We start from the raw sequence: 6,856 nt of genomic DNA, 5'->3' as shown, positions 1-6,856 counted from the left end.
CGGCCTGTTGGACATGGGCCAGACTGATGGGCTGTGAAGATACAAGACCGAAGACTCTTACCCGTGTCCGGATGGGACTCTCCTTGGCGTGGAAGGCAAGCTTGGCGTCTGAATATGAAGATTCCTTTCCCTGTAACCGACTTTGTACAACCCTAGTCCCCTCTGGTGTCTATATAAATCGGAGGGTTTAGTCCATAGGGACAATCATAATCATACAGGCTAGGCTTCTAGGGTTTTAGCCATTACGATCTCATGGTAGATGAACTCTTGTATCAAGATCAATCAAGCAGGAAGTAGGGTATTACCTCCATAGAGAGGGCCTGAACCTGGGTAAACATCGGGTCCCTTGTCTCCTGTTACCATCGACCTTAGACGCATAGTTCGGGACCCCCTACCCGAGATCCGTCGGTTTTGACACCAACATTGGTGCTTTCATTGAGAGTTCCGCTGCGTCGTCTCTAAGAGGTTCGATGGCCCTGTCAATCATCTACAACAATGCCGTCCAGGGGGAAGTTTTTCTCCCCGGCCAGATCTTCGTATTCGACAGCTTCGCACTGCGGGCCAACTCGCTTGGCTATCTAGAGCAGATCGACAGCTACGCCCCTGGCCATCAAGTCAGGTTTGGAAGCTCGAACTACGTTGCTGATACCCGCGAAGACTTGATTTTTGACGGATTTGAGCCCACGGCAGCCGCTCCCTGCCACCATGATGAGCATGACCTAAATCTGTCATCGGACCATACCCAGGAGATAGCACCTGTAAGTGCTCCGGCCCTAGATCCGGAGCAAATTACGCCATCCGAGGACAAGAAGCTCAATCCCGCCACGGGAGCCGCAGACTCAGCGGCGCTGGAGCCGCACACAGACCCAACCTCGAGCATGATCTATGTCACCGGAACCTCGCATTCGTCTCCAGCCACAGGTTCTGAACCACGCGCGTCCGCGCCCGATCAGGCCCCGGTCGTCGAATTCAGCGCCGCGGTCATCTTCCGGCACTCACCTTTAGGCGATGTGCTGAACTCATTAAAAACCCTTTCCTCAGCAGGGGACTCACAACCGAATTATATCCGGTTTGAACTGGGGGTTGATGACGGGGAATTTCGCTTCCCACCCACCTCCTACTTCATAGCCACTATTGAGGACTTAAACCGATATGCTCGATTACGGCTCCGAAGACATCGATGTTGGGGAACGTAGCAGAATTTTAAAATTTTCTACGCATCACCAAGATCAATCTACGGAGTCATTTAGCAACGAGGGAGAGAGGAGTTCATCTACATACCCTTGTAGATCACGAGCGGAAGCATTCAAGAGAACGGGGTTGATGGAGTCGTACTCGACGTGATCCAAATCACCGAAGATCCTAGTGCCGAACGGACGGCACCTCCGCATTCAACACACGTACGGAGCGAGGACGTCTCCCGCGCCTTGATCCAGCAAGGAGGAGGGAGAGGTTGAGGAAGAGGGCTCCAATAGAAGCACGACGGCGTGGTGGTGATGAAGGTGCAGTACTCCGGCAGGGCTTCGCCAAGCTCTTATGGAGGAGGAGAGGTGTTGGGGAGGGGAGGGGAGGGGCTGCGCCTTGGATGTCGTATGCAGCCCTCCCCTCACCCCTCTATTTATAGGGGAAGGGGGCCGGCCCCCTCTAGATGAGATCTAGAGGGGGGGCGGCGGCCAAGGGGAGGGGTGCTTGCCCCCCAAGCAAGGGGGCGCCCCCCCTTAGGGTTTCCCCCAACCCTAGGCGCATGGGCCCTAGGGGGGTGTGGCGCCCCAGCCCACTTGGGCTGGTTCCCTTCTCCATACAGCCCATAAGGCCCTCCGGAAGAGGTGGCCCCTCCCGGTGGACCCCCGGACCCCCTCCGATGGCCCCGGTACAATACCGATATGCCCCCGAACCTTCCCGGCGACCGTATGACAACTTCCCATATATAAATCTTTACCTCCGGACCATTCTGGAACTCCTCGTGACGTCCGGGATCTCATCCGGGACTCCGAACAACATTCAGTAATCACATACAAGTCTTCCTAACAACCCTAGCGTCACCGAACCTTAAGTGTGTAGATCCTACGGGTTCGGGAGACATGCAAACATGACCGAGACGACTCTTCGGTCAATAACCAACAGCGGGATCTGGATACCCATGTTGGCTCCCACATGCTCCACGATGATCTCATCGGATGAACCACGATGTCGAGGATTCAATCAATCCGTATACAATTCCCTTTGTCAATCGGTACGTTACTTGCCCGAGACTCGATCGTCGGTATCCCAATACCTTGTTCAGTCTCGTTACCGGCAAGTCACTTTACTCGTACCGTAATGCATGATCCCGTGATCAACCACTTGATCACATTGAGCTCATTATGATGATGCATTACTGAGTGGGCCCAGAGATACCTCTCCATCATACGGAGTGACAAATCCCAGTCTCGATTCGTGCCAACCCAACAGACACTTTCGGAGATACCTGTAATGTACCTTTATAGTCACCCAGTTACGTTGTGACGTTTGGCACACCCAAGGCACTCCTACGGTATCCGGGAGTTGCACAATCTCATGGTCTAAGGAAATGATACTTGACATTCAGGAAAGCTACAGCAAACGAACTACATGATCTTTGAGCTAAGCTTAGGATTGGGTCTTGTCCATCACATCATTCTCCTAATGATGTGATCCCGTTATCAATGACATCCAATGTCCATAGTCAGGAAACCATGACTATCTTTTGATCAACGAGCTAGTCAACTAGAGGCTCACTAGGGACATGTTGTGGTCTATGTATTCACACATGTATTACGATTTTTGGATAACACAATTATAGCATGAACAATAGACAATTATCATGAACAAAGAAATATAATAATAACCATTTTATTATTGCCTCTAGGGCATATTTCCAACAGTCTCCCACTTGCACTAGAGTCAATATTCTAGTTACATTGTGATGAATCGAACACCCATGCAGTTCTGGTGTTGATCATGTTTTGCTCTAGGGAGAGGTTTAGTCAACTATTCTGCTACATTCAGGTCCGTATGTACTTTACAAATCTCTATGTCTCCATTTTGAACACTTTCACGAATGGAGTTGAAGCGACGCTTGATATGCCTGGTCTTCCTGTGAAACCTGGGCTCCTTGGCAAGGGCAATAGCTCCAGTGTTGTCACAGAAGAGAGTCATCGGGCCCGACGCATTGGGTATGACTCCTAGGTTGGTAATGAACTCCTTCACCCAGACTGCTTCTTGTGCTGCGTCCGAGGCTGCCATGTACTCCGCTTTACATGTAGATCCCGCCACAACGCTTTGCTTGTAACTGCACCAGCTTACTGCCCCACCATTCAAAATATACACGTATACAGTTTGTGACTTAGAGTCATCCAGATCTGTGTCGAAGCTAGCATCGACGTAACCCTTTACGACGAGCTCTTCGTCACCTCCATAAACGAGAAACATTTCCTTGGTCCTTTTCAGGTACTTCAGGATATTCTTGACCGCTGTCCAGTGTTCCATGCCGGGATTACTTTGGTACCTTCCTACCAAACTTACGGCAAGGTTTACATCAGGTCTGGTACACAGCATAGCATACATGATAGACCCTATGGCCGAGGCATAGGGGACGACACTCATCTTTTCTCTATCTTCTGCCGTGGTCGGGCATTGAGCCGTGCTCAATCTCGTACCTTGCAATACAGGCAAGAACCCCTTCTTTGACTGATCCATTTTGAACTTCTTCAATATCTTGTCAAGGCATGTACTCTGTGAAAGACCAATGAGGCGTCTCGATCTATCTCTATAGATCTTGATGCCTAATATATAAGCAACTTCTCCAAGGTCCTTCATTGAAAAACACTTGTTCAAGTAGGCCGTTATGCTTTTCAAGAATTCTATATCATTTCCCATCAATAGTATGTCATCCACATACAATATGAGAAATGCTACAGAGCTCCCACTCACTTTCTTGTAAATGCAGGCTTCTCCATAAGTCTGCATAAACCCAAATGCTTTGATCATCTCATCAAAACGAATGTTCCAACTCCGAGATGCTTGCACCAGCCCATAAATCGAGCGTTGGAGCTTGCACACCTTGTCAGCATTCTTAGGATCGACAAAACCTTCCGGCTGCATCATATACAATTCTTCCTTAAGGAAACCATTAAGGAATGCCATTTTGACGTCCATTTGCCATATCTCATAATCATAGAATGCGGCAATTGCTAACATGATTCAGACGGACTTCAGCTTCGCTACGGGTGAGAAAGTCTCATCGTAGTCAACCCCTTGAACTTGTCGATAACCCTTAGCGACAAGCCGAGCTTTATAGATGGTCACATTACCATCCGTGTCTGTCTTCTTCTTAAAGATCCATTTATTTTCTATGGCTCGCCGATCAACGGGCAAGTCAGTCAAAGTCCATACTTCGTTTTCATACATGGATCCTATCTCGGATTTCATGGCTTCCAGCCATTTGTCAGAATCCGGGCCCGCCATCGCTTCTTCATAGTTCGAAGGTTCACCGTTGTCTAAGAACATGATTTCCAAGATAGGGTTGCTGTACCACTCTGGTGCAGAACGTGTCCTTGTGGACCTACGAAGTTCAGTAGCAACTTGATCTGAAGTTTCATGATCATCATCATCAACTTCCTCTCTAGTCGGTGCAGGCACCTCAGGAACATTTTCTTGAGCTGCGCCACTTACCGGTTCAAGAGGTAATACTTCATCAAGTTCTACCTTCCTCCCACTTATTTCTTTCGAGAGAAACTCTTTCTCTAGAAAGGACCCATTCTTGGCAACGAAGATCTTGCCTTCGGATCTGAGGTAGAAGGTATACCCAACAGTTTCTTTAGGGTATCCTATGAAGACGCATTTTTCCGATTTGGGTTCGAGCTTTTCAGGTTGAAGTTTCTTGACATAAGCATCACATCCCCAAACTTTTAGAAACGACAGCTTAGGTTTCTTCCCAAACCATAATTCATACGGTGTCGTCTCAACGGATTTCGACGGAGCCCTATTTAAAGTGAATGCGGCAGTCTCTAAAGCATAGCCCCAAAATGATAGCGGTAAATCGGTAAGAGACATCATAGATCACACCATATCTAATAGAGTGCAATTACGACGTTCGGACACACCATTACACTGAGGTGTTCCAGGCGGTGTGAGTTGTGAAACTATTGCACATTTTCTTAAGTGTGTGCCAAATTCGTGACTCAAGTATTCTCCCCCACGATCTGATCGCAAGAACTTGATTTTCCTGTCACGTTGATTCTCAACCTCACTCTGAAATTCCTTGAACTTTTCAAAGGTCTCAGACTTGTGTTTCATTAAGTAGACATACCCATATCTACTCAAGTCATCAGTGAGGGTGAGAACATAACGATAGCCACCGCGAGCCTCAACACTCATTGGACCGCACACATCAGTATGTATGATTTCCAATAAGTTGGTTGCTCGCTCCATTGTTCCTGAGAATGGAGTCTTGGTCATTTTACCCATGAGGCATGGTTCGCACGTGTCTAATGATTCGTAATCAAGAGACTCTAAAAGTCCATCTGCATGGAGCTTCTTCATGCGTTTGACACCTATGTGACCAAGGCGGCAGTGCCACAATTATGTGGGACTATCATTATCAACCTTACATCTTTTGGTTTTCACACTATGAATATGTGTAGCATTACGCTCGAGATTCATTAAGAATAAACCATTCACCATCGGAGCATGACCATAAAACATATCTCTCATATAAATAGAACAACCATTATTCTCGGATTTAAATGAGTAGCCATCTCGTATTAAACGAGATCCTGATACAATGTTCATGCTCAAAGCTGGCACTAAATAACAATTATTGAGGTTTAAAACTAACCCCTTAGGTAAATGTAGAGGTAGCGTGCCGATGGCGATCACATCGACCTTGGAACCATTCCCGACGCGCATTGTCACCTCGTCCTTCGCCAGTCTCCGTTTATTCCTCAGCTCCTGCTTTGAGTTACAAATGTGAGCAACCGCACCGGTATCAAATACCCAGGAGCTACTACGAGTACTGGTAAGGTACACATCAATTACATGTATATCACATATACCTTTCGTGATGCCGGCCTTCTTGTCCGCTAAGTATTTGGGGCAGTTCCGCTTCCAGTGACCACTTCCCTTGCAATAAAAACACTCAGTCTCGGGCTTGGGTCCATTCTTTGGCTTCTTCCCGACAGCTTGCTTACCGGGCGCGGCAACTCCCTTGCCGTCCTTCTTGAAGTTCTTCTTACCCTTGCCTTTCTTGAACTTAGTGGTTTTATTCACCATCAACACTTGATGTTCCTTTTTGACTTCTACCTCTGCAGATTTCAGCATTGAATATACCTCAGGAATGGTCTTTTCCATCCCCTGCATATTGAAGTTCATCACAAAGCTCTTGTAGCTCGGTGGAAGTGACTGAAGGATTCTATCAATGACCGCGTCATCCGGGAGATCAACTCCCAGCTGAGTCAAGCGGTTATGCAACCAAGACATTTTGTGTATGTGCTCACTGACAGAACTATTTTCCTCCATCTTACAGCTGAAGAACTTGTCGGAGACTTCATATCTCTCGACCCGGGCATGAGCTTGAAAAACCATTTTCAGCTCTTCGAACATCTCATATGCTCCGTGTCTCTCAAAATGCTTTTGGAGCCCCGGTTCTAAGCTGTAAAGCATGCCGCACTAAACGAGGGAGTAATCATCAGCACGTGTCTGCCAAGTGTTCATAACGTCTTGGTTCTCTGGGACGGGTGCGTCACCTAGCGGTGCTTCTAGGACATAATCTTTCTTGGCAGCTATGAGGATGATCCTCAGGTTCTGGACCCAGTCCGTATAGTTGCTGCCATCGTCT

The sequence above is a fragment of the Triticum urartu genome, chromosome 5A, assembly GCF_056163025.1.
Source record: "Triticum urartu cultivar PI428250 chromosome 5A, HENAU_Tu73, whole genome shotgun sequence".
Taxonomy (NCBI): domain Eukaryota; kingdom Viridiplantae; phylum Streptophyta; class Magnoliopsida; order Poales; family Poaceae; genus Triticum; species Triticum urartu.
Note: the sequence above shows the minus strand (reverse complement) of the source record.